At 37.2% G+C, this 13,471-nt stretch overlaps 1 long non-coding RNA gene across 2 annotated transcripts in view; it reads right to left on the bottom strand.

The window, feature by feature from the left end:
• Window positions 1–4,408: 4,408 nt before the first annotated feature.
• LOC126059384 (uncharacterized) overlaps window positions 4,409–13,471 on the bottom strand; it is a 34,679-nt gene continuing 25,616 nt past the window's right edge. Inside the window, exons 6-7 of one of the 2 annotated variants that reach the window (XR_007513434.1) lie at window positions 9,876–9,965; window positions 4,409–7,879 (exon numbers count right to left, since the gene is read on the bottom strand). This is a non-coding gene — a long non-coding RNA (uncharacterized LOC126059384). Of the gene's footprint in view, window positions 9,966–13,471 lie in introns of both variants that reach the window. The other variant, XR_007513433.1, reaches the window with a different exon arrangement.

Below are 13,471 nucleotides of genomic sequence, written 5' to 3'. Positions count from 1 at the left end.
ACATTTAAATTTGGAAAAATAGGGGTAAACAGTAAGGCAACCACAAAGGAGACAAACTATCCTACTCATCAAAATAAAATACAAGGGAAAAATACAGACTCAGCAGAAACAAAATCAACAACAACAAATATGAGGAAAAGACAATAGATAAAGAAAATCTACTCAGCACATAAAATCAAGTGGGAAAAAGAAACTGTCAACACACAAAAAAAGACATCAAAATGATAGCACTAAATGCACACCTATCCATAATTACTCTGAATGTAAATGGACTAAATGCACCAATAAAGAGACAGAGAGTGGCAGAATGGATTAAAAAACAAGATCCGACTATATGCTGCCTACAAGAAACATACATTAGAATTAGAAACACAAACTAAAACTCAAAGGATGGAAAAAAAAAACAAGCAAACAACAATCAAAAAAGAGCAGGAGTAGCAATATTAATTTCTGACAAAACAGACTTGAAAGGTAAATCCATCAGAAAGGATAAGGAAGGACACTATATAATGATTAAAGGGACAATACACCAAGAAGATATAACCATATTAAATATTTACACACCCAATGACAGGGCTGCAAGATACATAAAACAAACTCTATCAGCATTGAAAAGTGAGATAGATAGCTCCACAATAATACTAGGAGATTTCAACACACCACTTTCGCTGAAGGACAGGATATCCAGAAAGAAGCTCAATAAAAGACACGGAAGATCTAAATGCCACAATCAACTAACATGACCTCATAGACATATACAGAACACTCCACCCAACAGCAACCAACTATACTTTCTTTTCTAGTGCACATGGAACATTCTCTAGAATAGACCACATATTAGGCCATAAAACAAGCCTTAGCAGAATCCAAAACATTGAAATATTACAAAGCATTTTGTCTGACCAGAGGCCATAAAAGTGGAAATCAATAACAGGAAAAGCAGGAAAAAGAAATCAAACACTTGGAAACTGAACAATACCCTGCTCCAAAAAGATTGGATTATAGAAGACATTAAAAAAAAAAATAAGGATGGAATAAAGAAATTGATAGAATCCAATAAGAATGAAAACACTTCCTAACAGAACCTTTGGGACACAGCAAAAGCGGTGCTCAGAGGCCAATTTATATTAATAAATGCACACATACAAAAAGAAAAAATGGCCAAAATGAAAGAATTATCTCTACAACTTGAAGAAATAGAAAGAGAGCAACAAAAGAAACTCACAGGAACTAGAAGAAAACAAATAATAAAAATTAGAGCAGAACTAAATGAAATAGAAAACATAAAAACAATTGAAAGAATTAACAAGATCAAAAGCTAGTTTTTTTGAAAAAAATGAACAAAATTGATAAACCACTGGCCAAACTGACAAAAGAAAAACAGGAGAGGAACCAAATAACCCGAATAAGAAATGAGATGGGCCATATCACAACACACCCAACTGAAATTAAGAGACTCATATCAGATTACTCTGAAAAATGGTACTCTAACAATTTGAAAACCTAGAAGAAATGGATGAACTCCTAGAAACACATTACCTACTTAAACTAACACAAACAGAGGTAGAACAACTAAATAGACCCATAACAAAAGATGAGGTGAAAAAGGTAATCAAAAAACTCTGTCCCCCCCAAAAAAAGCTCTGGCCCGGACAGTTTCACTGAAGAGTTCTACCAAACTTTCAGAGAAGGGTTAACACCGCTACTACTAAAGGTATTTCAGAGAACAGAAAAGGACAGAATACTCCCAAACTCATTCTGTGAAGCCACCATATCCCTGATACCAAAACCACATAAAGACATCACACACAAAAAAAAAAATTACAGACCTATATGCATCATGAACTTAGATGCCAAAATCCTCAACATAACTGTAGCCAATAGAGTTCAATAACATATCAAAAAAATAATTCACCATGACCAAATGGGATTCATACCACGTATGCAGGAATGGTTCAACATTGGAAAAACCATTAATGTAATCTATCTTTTTTTTTATTTTTATCATATAAATAAAACAAAAGACAAGAATCACGATTTCATCAGTTGATGCAGAAAAGGCATCTGACAAAGTTCGACACCAGTCATGATAAAAACTCTCAGCAAAATAGGAATAGAAGGAAAATTCCTCAACATAATAAAGGGCTTTGATACAAAACTGATAGCCAAATATCATCCTAAATGCAGAGAGCCTGAAAGTATTTCCCTTGAGATAGGGAACCAGACAAGGATGCCCTTTATCAACACTTTTATTGAACACTGTGCTGGAGGTCCTACCCATAGCAATTAGGCTAGATAAAGACATAAAGACATCCAGATTGGCAAGGAAAAATAAAAGTATCTCTATTTGCAGATGACATGATCTTATACACAGAAAACCCTAAGGAATCCTCCAGAAAACTACTGAAACTAATAGAAGAGTTCAGCAGAGTATCGGGATACAAGATAAACATACAAAAATCAGTTGGATTCCTCTACACCAACGAAAAGAACATCGAAAAGGAAATCCACAAATCAATACCACTTACAATAGCCCCGAAGAAGATAAAATACTTAGGAATACATCTTACCAGAGATGTAAAATACCTAAACATAGAAAACTAGAAGACGCTACTGCAAGAAACCAAAAGAGACCTACCTATGTGGAAAAACATATGTTGCTCATGGATAGGAAGACTTAACATTATAAAAATGTCTATTCTACCAAAAGCGATCAATAGATTTAATGCAATTCCAAGCCAAATTCCAACTTTTTAAAAAAAATTTGTATTGTGCTTTAAGTGAAAGTTTACAAATCAAGTCAGTCTCTCACATATAGATTTATATACACCTTACTATACAATGAGACAGCCCGCTCCCTCCTTCCAGTCTCTCTTTTCGTGACCATTTTGTAAGCTTCTAACCCTCCCATCTTCCCTCCAAACAGGAGATGCCAACATAGCCTCAAGTGTCCACCTGATACAAGTAGCTCACTCCTCATCATCTCTCTCTCCAATCCATTGTCCAGTCCAATCCATGTCTAATGAGTCCAATGACATTTTTTAATGAGATGGAGAAAAAATCACCATCTTCATATGGAAGGGAAAGAGGCCCCAGATAAGTAAAGCATTCCTGGCAAAGAAGAATAAACTGGGAGGCCTCACTCTACCTTATTTTAGAACATATTATACTGCCACAGTAGTCAAAACAGCCTGGTACTGCTACAACAACAGATACATAGACCAATGGAACAGATTTGAGAATCCAGACATAAATCCATCCACATATGAGCAGTTGATATTTGACTAAGGCCCCAAAACAGTTAAACGGGGAAAAGACAGTTTTTTTTAACAAATGATGCTGGCATAACCGGATATCCATCTGCAAAAAAATGGAACAAGACCCATACCTCACTCCATGCACAAGAACAAACTCAAAATGGATCAAAGACCTAAATATAAAATCTAAAATGATAAAGATCATGGAAGAAAAAATAGGGACACTGTTCGGAGCCCTAATACATGGCATAAACAGTATATAAAACATTATTAACAATGCAGAAGAAAAATTAGATAACTGGGAGCTCCTAAAAATCAAACACCTATGCTCATCCAAAGACTTCACCAAAAGAGTTAAAAGATTACCTAGACTGAGGAAAAGTTTTTAGATATAACATTTCCAATCAGTGCCTGATTCCTAAAATCTACATGATACTGCAAAAATTCAACTACAAAAAGACAAATAACCCAATTAAAAAATTGGTAAAAGATATGAACGGACACTTCACTAAAGAAGACATTCAGGTAGCTAACAGATACATGAGGAAATGTTCATGGTCATTAGCCATTAGAGAAATGCAGATCAAAACTACAATGAGATCCCATCTCACTCCAACAAGGCTGGCATTAATCCAAAAAGCACAAAACAAGAAATGTTGGGGAAGTCGTGGACAGATTGGAACACTTATACACGGTTGGTGGGAATGTAAAATGGTACAACCACTTTGGAAATCAATTTGGCGCTTCCTTAAAAAGCTACAAATAGAACTACCATAAGATCCAGCAATCCCACTCCTTGGAATATATCCTAGAGAAATAAGAACTTTTACAGGAACAGATATATGCACCCTTATGTTCATTGCAGCACTGTTTACAATAGCAAAAAGATGGAAGCAACCAAGGTGCCCATCAACGGATGAAGGAATAAATAAACTTTGGTGTGTTCACACGACAGAATACTACACATTGATAAAGAACAGTGATAAATCTGTGAAACATTTCATAACATGGAGGAAACTGGAAGGCATTATGCTGAGTGAAATTAGTTACGAAAGAATAAGTATTGTATAAGACCACTACTATAAGAACTGAGAAATAGTTTAAACAGAAGAAAATATTCTTTGATGGTTAAGAGAGATGGGAGGGAGGGAGGGAAGGAGAGGGATATTCACTAATTAGGTAGTAGATAAGAACTACTTTAAGTGATGGGAAAGACAACACACAATACACAACTGGAGGTCAGCACAACTGGACTAAACCAAAAGCAAAGAAGTTTCCTGAATAAACTGAACGCTTCGAAAGCCAGAGTAGCACGGGCAGGGGTTTGGGGACCATGGTTTCAGGGGACATCTAAGTCAATTGGCACAATAAAATCTATTAAGAAAACCTTCTGCATCCCACTTTGGAGATTGGCATCTGGGGTCTTCGGCCCTAGCAAGCAGCCATCTAAGATGCATCAATTGGTCTCAGTCCATCTGGATCAAAGGAGAATGTAGAACACCAAGGACACAAGGTCATTACGAGCCCAAGAGACAGAAAGGGTCACATAATCCAGAGACTACATCAGCCTGAGACCAGAAGAACTAGATGGTGCCCAGCTACAACTGATGACTTCCCTGACAGGGAACACAGAGAACCCCTGAGGGAGCAGGAGAGCAGTGGGATACAGACTCCAAATTCTCGTAAAAAGACCAGACTTAATGGTCTGACTGAGACTAGAAGGACCCTGGTGGTCATGGCCCCCAGACCTTCTGTTGGCCTAGGACAGGAAGCAACTCTTCAGACAGGGATTGGACTGGACAATAGGTTGGAGAGGGATGCTGGTGAGGAGTGAGTTTCTTGGATCAGGTGGACACTTGAGACTATGCTGGCATCTCCTGTCTGGAGGGAAGAGGAGAGGGTAGAGAGGGTTAGAAGCTGGAAGAATGGACATGAAAAGAGAGAGTGGAGGGAGGGAGTAGGCTGTCTCATTAGGGGAAGAGCAATTGGGAGTATGTAACAAGGTGAATATAAGTTTTTGTGTGAGAGACTGACTTGATTTGTAAACTTTCACTTAAAGCACAACAAAATTTAAAAAAAAAAACAAATCAAAGACGCATTGCATTGGGTAAATCTGCTGCAAAGGACTTCTTTAAAGTGTTGAAAAGCAAATATGTCACCTTGAAGACTAAGGTGTACCTGACCCAAGCCATTGTGTTTTCAATCACCTAATATGCATGTGAAAGCTGGACAATGAATAAGGAAGACCAAAGAAGAATTGACGCCTTTGAATTGTGGCCTTGGCAAAGAATATTGAATGCACTGCCAAAGAAGGAACAAATCTGTCTTGGAAGAAGTACAACCAGAATGCTCCTTGGAAGCAAGGATGGCGAGACTGTGTCTTACATACTTTGGACATGTTGTCAGGAAAGATCAGTTCCTGGAGAAGGACATCATGCTTGGTAAAGTACAGGATCAGCGGAAAAAAGGAAGACCCTCAAAGAGAGAGACTGACACAGTGGGTGCGACAATGGGCTCAAGCATAGTAACGATTGTAAGAATGGCACAGGAGCAGGCAGTGTTTTGTTCTGTGATACATAGGTTGGCTATGAGTCAGAACAGACTTGATGGCACCTGACAACAACAATCGATTTGAAAATGATACCTTCAGTTCTTTTTTACTCCAATTTACTGAATGCTCTGTAATTCTGGTTGACTCATAGTGCCACAGTATTTCAAATTTATTTTCCTAACTTTTTTCAGATTCTTTGAAATGATCCTACTGAGTGATTTGGATAACTTTTATATACAACTTCCATCAACCTAGTTGCATGGTACATTCAAATATTAACAACAAAAAAAAATTAGTCAACCCATTTATTTAAGTCTGATCAGAGCCACTTCATTTCTCACAAAATGATTTAATAAATATCTAATTATTTTACAAATAGTTGTGTTGACATTTGTAAACATATTCCATTTTTTCATGATGTACTTGAGTCATATTAAGCCCTGATATCCTCCTTCCTTTTGGGAATGTGAGAGTGGAGAGGCAATTAAGAATAATCCACAGCGGGCTCCAGTCAGGCATTTCCTTTCCATAGACCCTTACTTTATGATAAAAATCTCACATGAGATGATTCTAGATGATGTAATTATCAAGGGAGAGTAAAATCCCCATGTTTCCATATGAGGTTTCATTTCACTGGGAATTAAAATTACCTTGATTAGTGTTTATTTTCCTGGTGCCACACACAAGCAGTTGCACATAGAAGATATTGCTTATTTAAGATGTTTCTATTCATTTGTTTAACTTAATAGTCTTCTTTGGGACCCAGTCAAGACAGCCAAATTGCATTTGGTTCTTTTTCTCATCTTTATGAGCCAATGATGTAATCACCAGGAAGGTAAGTAGCTATAAAAATGAATGTTTCTGCAAAAATGACTTTAAATGCATGACTGCAGGACATCAGGAATGTTCTGGATGAAATATGATGAATATGTTGCTGCTTCTAAGATTTTGTGGAAACCCTGGTGGCATAGTCGTTAAGTGCTACAGCTGCTAACCAAAGGGTCAGCAGTTTGAATCCTCCAGGTGCTCCTTGGAAACTCTATGGGGCAGTTCTACTCTGTCCTATAGGGTCGCCATGAGTAGGAGTGGAGTCGACTCGACGGCACTGAGTTTGGTTTGGTTTTTCGGTTCTAAGATTTTGCAGGTAAGGATAAATTTTGTTAATCTTTTTATTCCCATAAATGATTGTCTAATCAAATATACATTATTCTATTTTAAACACCATTGTAGAAGCAACCTTCTGTATGTTCCTGCTACGAACATATTTTACCTTTTGTTTATTACTGTTCTAGTCCTACTCTTCTGAGAACCAATCCTTTTGAAATCCTCACCTGCTCTTCATATTAGGTTTCTAACTTACTCTTCTTACATTAATAACAAAATATTAACATATTTATAAATTTATCACTTCAACATGACAGTTAAATTATCTAGCCTGATGTATGGATTCAATAGGTAATAAGTAACATATTTATATTTTCTTACTATTTTAAATAACTTTCGCATGTCATGTGAGGCAGACAGTGCAGGAATTATCTACATTTCAATTTCAGGAAGCTAAATTTGCTTACTTATATGCATACCCCCAATAGCATATAAACACTGAAATTCAACCTAGCGTTTATGAATTCACAATGAAACTGAAAGGGAAACAAAAAGAGGTAGCATAGAAAGAAAGAAGAAAGGAAGGAAGGAAATGTAACTGAGTAAACCGTCTAGAAGCTTGGAGTAAAGAAGGCAAAAAAAAAAAAAAAAAGAAATAGCAATATTTGTTAGTATTGTCAGAAGTAAGCTTCATACGTCTGTATATATGTATATATATGTATATTCTTTCCAGATGAAGGTCATCGTCCCATTTTGTGGGTGAGTAAATCAAGGCTACGGAAAGTAAAGAAGCATACTTAAAGTCATCAGCCAATTAAGGGCAGAGTGGGATTACAAAGACAAATCTGCCTAATTAAAAAGCCAACATTGTATCAGCGATATTTCCCTTAACGTTATAATGGCTCCCACTTTATACTTACAATGTAAGCATTGCTGGACAGTATAAAATATTTGATTCCTGAGTTTCCTATACAAAAAAGTAATGATGAAAGTGGTGAGAAATTTAAAGTATTGAACACTACAAACACTCTGGGCTGTACCATACATAATACGACATGAACAACTGACTTCGTTCTCCAAAAGTAAAAGATAAAAAATATTAGACAGTAAAGATAATTTAAATCTATTAGCCAGCAAAACATGTGAAAATAGTAGCCTAACCACTCCTGACCGTCTACAGGGTTAACATCATAATCACTATTCAGAGACTGATGCTGAGTTTGTGCCATTGAGAATGGGTGAAAACAGGAGCACCAACTGGTCTCAAAGGCATTTAAACCCCTACTGAGATTTGGAGGTAATCATTTTATCTTACCTATTTGGAATTTATTATAATTTTTGATCAATTTACATTTTAAAATTTTAAACATTACATAATTCTCTTTGACATATTTCATGCACTAAATACATAGCCGGAATATAAGCTTATCAATTTATCTGACTTATTACAAGAAAGGAGTCCTGGTGATGTAGCGGATTCCAACCTGGCTGCTAACCAAAAGGCCGACAGTTCAAATCCACCAGCCACTCCTTGGAAGCCCTTATGGGGCAGCTCTCCTCTGTCCTATAGAGTCGGTATGAGTTGGAATCAACTTGATGACAACAGGTTTGGTTTAGTTTTTTTATCACAAGAAAAATCTAAATGTTAACATCATTTTTGGTGAATTTATATTTTGAAATTTTAAAAAATGTATATGTCTAAAAAAAGCATAGATTGTAACCTGTTTTACAAATGTTGAAATTAAGTTTTATAGTCAGTAAGTATTGCCGATATACAGCTAATCAATGAAGGAAGTAAAACCCGGGTAATTGAAACTTGATTCTAAATCCCATTCTGTCTCCACAAAAATGTAATTACCCATATGTTTAATCATGCCTGAACTCTGAGTGGACAAGAAGAAATATAATAAAAGAAAACAACAACAGCAAATAAAATGAAACTCTGTTTTAACTGTTAAGGTAGAGAAATAAGAAAGACATTTAAAACTAAATAACAGGGCTTCAACAACAGGTAAAGAGCGCAATAAGGCAGTAAACATGTTGAGTCGACAATAGTGACCATAGTGCTATAGGATGTAAAAAAAAAAAAAAAAAAAAAAGACTTCACAGGGACACAGAGTGATCAGTGTCACATAAAATGGTGGTGGGACTAGAACTTGGGTTTACAGCACTGTGAAGATTTTCAAAGCTATTTAGGAAGTGGTAAAGGGAAAAATAATGGATTCAGAATGGGAAGAGTTGTGAGCAAAGCTATGTTTATGTAATGATTTAAGCATTTTTTCTATAGCATGAGACTTGTAAAATGATTTATTGCATTAAAATAATACGTGAATGACATGGACAACTAGTTTAATTCCAATAAATCAGAAATTGCAATACCTGCTAAAGGGAAAAGCTGCTGGATGCACATTTTGAAACATCTAGCTATTTTATTTCAGTGTCAAGATGCTCCGCTCTTTTACATAATGCTGGTAACCTCTGCTGCACTTATTTTTTATTCTTTGTTTTCTGTTTCTATCTGTCATGATAATAGACATCTATTGACTTATTCTGCTGTTTAATGTGTTTTTATTTGTTTTTGTCTTTTTTAACCATCCGAATTATTACATTAAACATTTACCTACAAGTACACCTACAGTTATGGAACATATTTGTTGTTGAAACTTTCATGTCAAAATATTTTTTGATTCAATATTCTCTAGCCACAATAGTCCCTCCAACTCTTTAAACCATTGGAACATCACTATAATTTGAAATGTAATGATATACACATTATTACACACCTGATTGTTGCCTTAAGCCACATAGTGGTGAAAAATTTATATAGAGACGATGATTTGACAAAATAGTGGTTTGCGTAATAATAAATTTAACATTTTTATAAGATTTTTCACTGTACTTTTCAAGGAGAGATTTGGAGCCAATTCTTGAACAATGCTCTTGGCAGGCTGAAGAGTTTTTACCTTAGTAGAAGGTGAAGAGCCCTTGCAAATATTGAGACAAAGCTGTCTTTCTTCCAGTGCTGAGATGAAGGTCCGTGTTGCTGTGTGGAACTGCATCAGGTAGAGAATTTCTAAAGTGAGCCAAGACCCACTATGCAATTTCTTCATCCTTAGAGTTAAATAACCATAAGAATATTTCCTATACTTCAATTTATTCTTGAACACTGAGTGAATGGTCAAAAAAATGAATGACATTGGGTAATATTTGTGAGAAAACTACGTGTAGAATGTTCATTATATGTACACAGAACTCTGGGTATATGGAGCAAGAAAAATATCTACAAAAAATATGAATTAATTAAGAGAATTAGATTCCGGCAACCAACACAGAACCAATATGCACTTATGTCTTTAGTGATGTTCAATATCCAATGCCTTTATTTTTAATTGACTTGCTTACAGAGCTGTGTTTTGTTCTAGAGATCAGTGTTATGAAGGCAAGTGGGACTTGCTGAGGCACCGCAAATGAAGTCAGTGTGATTGTGTGTATCCAACTGGGGATCCGTCACCAACACTGCTGGGAAACTGCTGGTAAGGAAGCACTTTTATTCAACCTGTTTCTGACTAAAAGAGCCAGTCCCCAAAATATACTAAAAGGTGGATGTCATGGATTGTATTATGTCCCCCCCCCCCAAAATGTGTCTATCAAGTTGGTTAGGCCATGATTCCCAGTGTTCTGTAGTTGTCCTCCATTTTGTGATTGTAATTTTATGTTAAAGAGGATTAGGGTGGGATTGTAACAAAAACATTACTAACAAGGTACAAGTACCCAAAGAGAAATTAGATAACTCCTAAAAATCAAACACTTATGCTCATCCAAAGTCTTCACCAGAAGAGTAAACTGATTACCTACAGACTGGGAAACAGCTTTTAGCTATAACATTTCCGATCAGCATCTGAACTCTAAAATCTACATGATATTGCAAAAACTCAATAACAAAAAGACAAATAATCCATTTTAAAAATGGGCAAAGGATAGGAACAGGTGCTTCAACGAAGAAGACATTCAGGCAGGTAACAGATACATGAGGAAATGCTCACAATCATTAGCCATTAGAGAAATGTAAATCAAAACTACAATGAGATACCATCTCACTCCAGCAAGGCTGCCATTAATCCCAAATCACAAAATAATAAATGTTGGAGAGGTTGTAGAGAGACTGGAACACTTATTCACTGCTGGTGGGAATTTAAAATGGTGCAGCCACTTTGGAAATCAATCTGGCACTTCCTTAAAAAGCTAGAAATACAACTACCATAGGATATGGCAATCCCACTCCTTGGAATATATCTTAGAGAAATAAGAGCCTTTATATGAACAGATATATGCACAACCATGTTCATTGCAGCACTGTTTACAATAGCAGAAAGATGGAAGTAACCAAGGTGCCCATCAACAGATGAATGGATAAATAAATTTTGGTACATTCACACGATGGAATACTTCACACAGATCAAGAACAATGATGAATCCGTGAAATATTTCATAGCTTGGAGGAATCTGGAGGGCATTATGCTGAGTGAAATTAGTCAGTTGCAAAAGGACGAATATTGTATGAGACCACTGTTATAAGAACTCAAGAAATAGTTTAAACAGAGAAGAAAATATTCTTTGATGGTTATGAGGGTGGGGAGGAAGGGAGGGAGAAGGATATTCGCAAATTAGATAGTAGGCAAGAACTATTTTAGGTGAAGGGAAAGACAACATACAACAAAGGAGAGGTCAGCATAACTGCACTAAACCAAAAGCAGTTTCCTGAATAAACCAAATGCTCCAAAGGCCAGAGTAGCAGGGGCAGCAGTTGGGGGACCATGTTTTCAGGGGACATCTAGGTCAATTGGCATAATAAAATCTATTAAGAAAACATTCTGCATCCCACTTTGGTGAGTGGCGTCTGCAGTCTTAAAAACACTATCAAGCAGCCATCTAAGATGCATCAATTGGTCTCAACCCACCTGGAGCAAAGGAGAATGAAGAACACGAAAGATACAAGGTAATTATGAGTCCAAAAGACAGAAATGGCCACGTAAATCCAAGACTACATCAGCCTGAGACCAGAAGAACTAGATGGTGTCCGTCTACAACCGAAGACTGCCCCGACAGGGAACGAAACAGAGCATCCCCAACAGAGCACGAGAGCAGTGAGATGCAGACCTCAAAGTCCCATAAAAAAGTCAGACTTAATGATCTGACTGAGACTAGAGGAACCCTGGAGGTCACGGTCCCCAGACCTTCTGTTGGCCCAAGACTGGAACCATTCCCAAAGCCAACTCTTCAGACAGGGATTGGACTGGATTATAGGATAGAAAATGATAGTGGTGAGGAGTGACCTTCTGGTCTCAAGTGGACACATGAGACTATGTGGGCAGCTCCCGTTTGGAGGGGAGATGAGAAGGCAGAGGGGGACAGAAAGTGGCTGAATGGACACGGGGAATACAGGGTTGAGAGAAGGAGTGTGCTGTCTCATTAGTGGGAGAGGAACTAGGAGTACATAGCAAGCTGTATACTAATTTTTGTATGAGAGACTGACTTGATTTGTAAAGTTTCACTTAAAGCACACACACAAAAGATGGAAAGAATACACAGAGTCACAGTACCAAAAGAAATGGTCGACTTTCAGTCGTTTCATGAGGTGGCATATGATCAAGAACTGGTAGTAGTGAAGCAAGAAGTCCAAGCTACACTGAAGGCACTGGCGAAAAACAAGGCTCCAGGAGCTGACAGAATACCCACTGAGTTGGTTCAACAAACAGATGCAGCACTGTACATGCCCACTCCATCATGCAAAGAAATTTGGAAGCTACCTACCTGGCCAACAGACTGCAAGAGATGCACGTTTGTGTCCATTCCAAAGAAAAGCAATCCAACAGATTGTGCAAGTTATCAAATGTAAATCATAGTATTAGTAAATATGGTAAACAAACAAACAAAGAAACTCTATCTATTCTACACTGAATATGACATTCTATCCCCAGGAGATCCAGTGAGTTTATGATGTTGTTGTTAGGTGCTGTTGGGTCAGTTCCAACTCATAGCGACCCTGTGTACAACAGAACGGAACAGTGCCCAGCCCTGGGCCTTTCTCATTGCTATGTCTGAGCCCACTGTTGCAGCCACCGTCTCAATCCGTCTCATTGAGGATCTTTGTCTTTTTCACTGACCCTCTACTTTACCAAGCACGATGTCTTTTTCCAGGGACTGATTCCTCCTTATAATATGTCCAGAGTACGTGAGACCAAGTCTTGCCACCCACCTTTCTAAGGAGCATTCTGGCTGTACTTCTTCCAAGACAGGTGTGTTCATTCTTCTAGCAGTCCATGGCATATTCATTATTCTTCACCAACAACATAATTCAAGTTTCAGTTCTTTTGTCTTCCTTATTCATTGTCCAGCTTTAGCTGCACATGAGGCGACTGAAAATATCATGGCTTGGTTCAGGCACACCTTAGTTCTCAAAGTGACTTCTTCGATTTTTAACACTTTAAAGAGGTCTTTTGTAGCAGATTTGTCCAATAAAATATGTCATTTGATTTCTTGATGGCTGCTTCCATGGGTG

The sequence above is a fragment of the Elephas maximus genome, chromosome 16 (assembly GCF_024166365.1).
Source record: "Elephas maximus indicus isolate mEleMax1 chromosome 16, mEleMax1 primary haplotype, whole genome shotgun sequence".
Classification (NCBI taxonomy): Eukaryota; Metazoa; Chordata; class Mammalia; order Proboscidea; family Elephantidae; genus Elephas; species Elephas maximus.
Note: the sequence above shows the minus strand (reverse complement) of the source record. Positions and strands in the feature narration are given on the sequence as shown.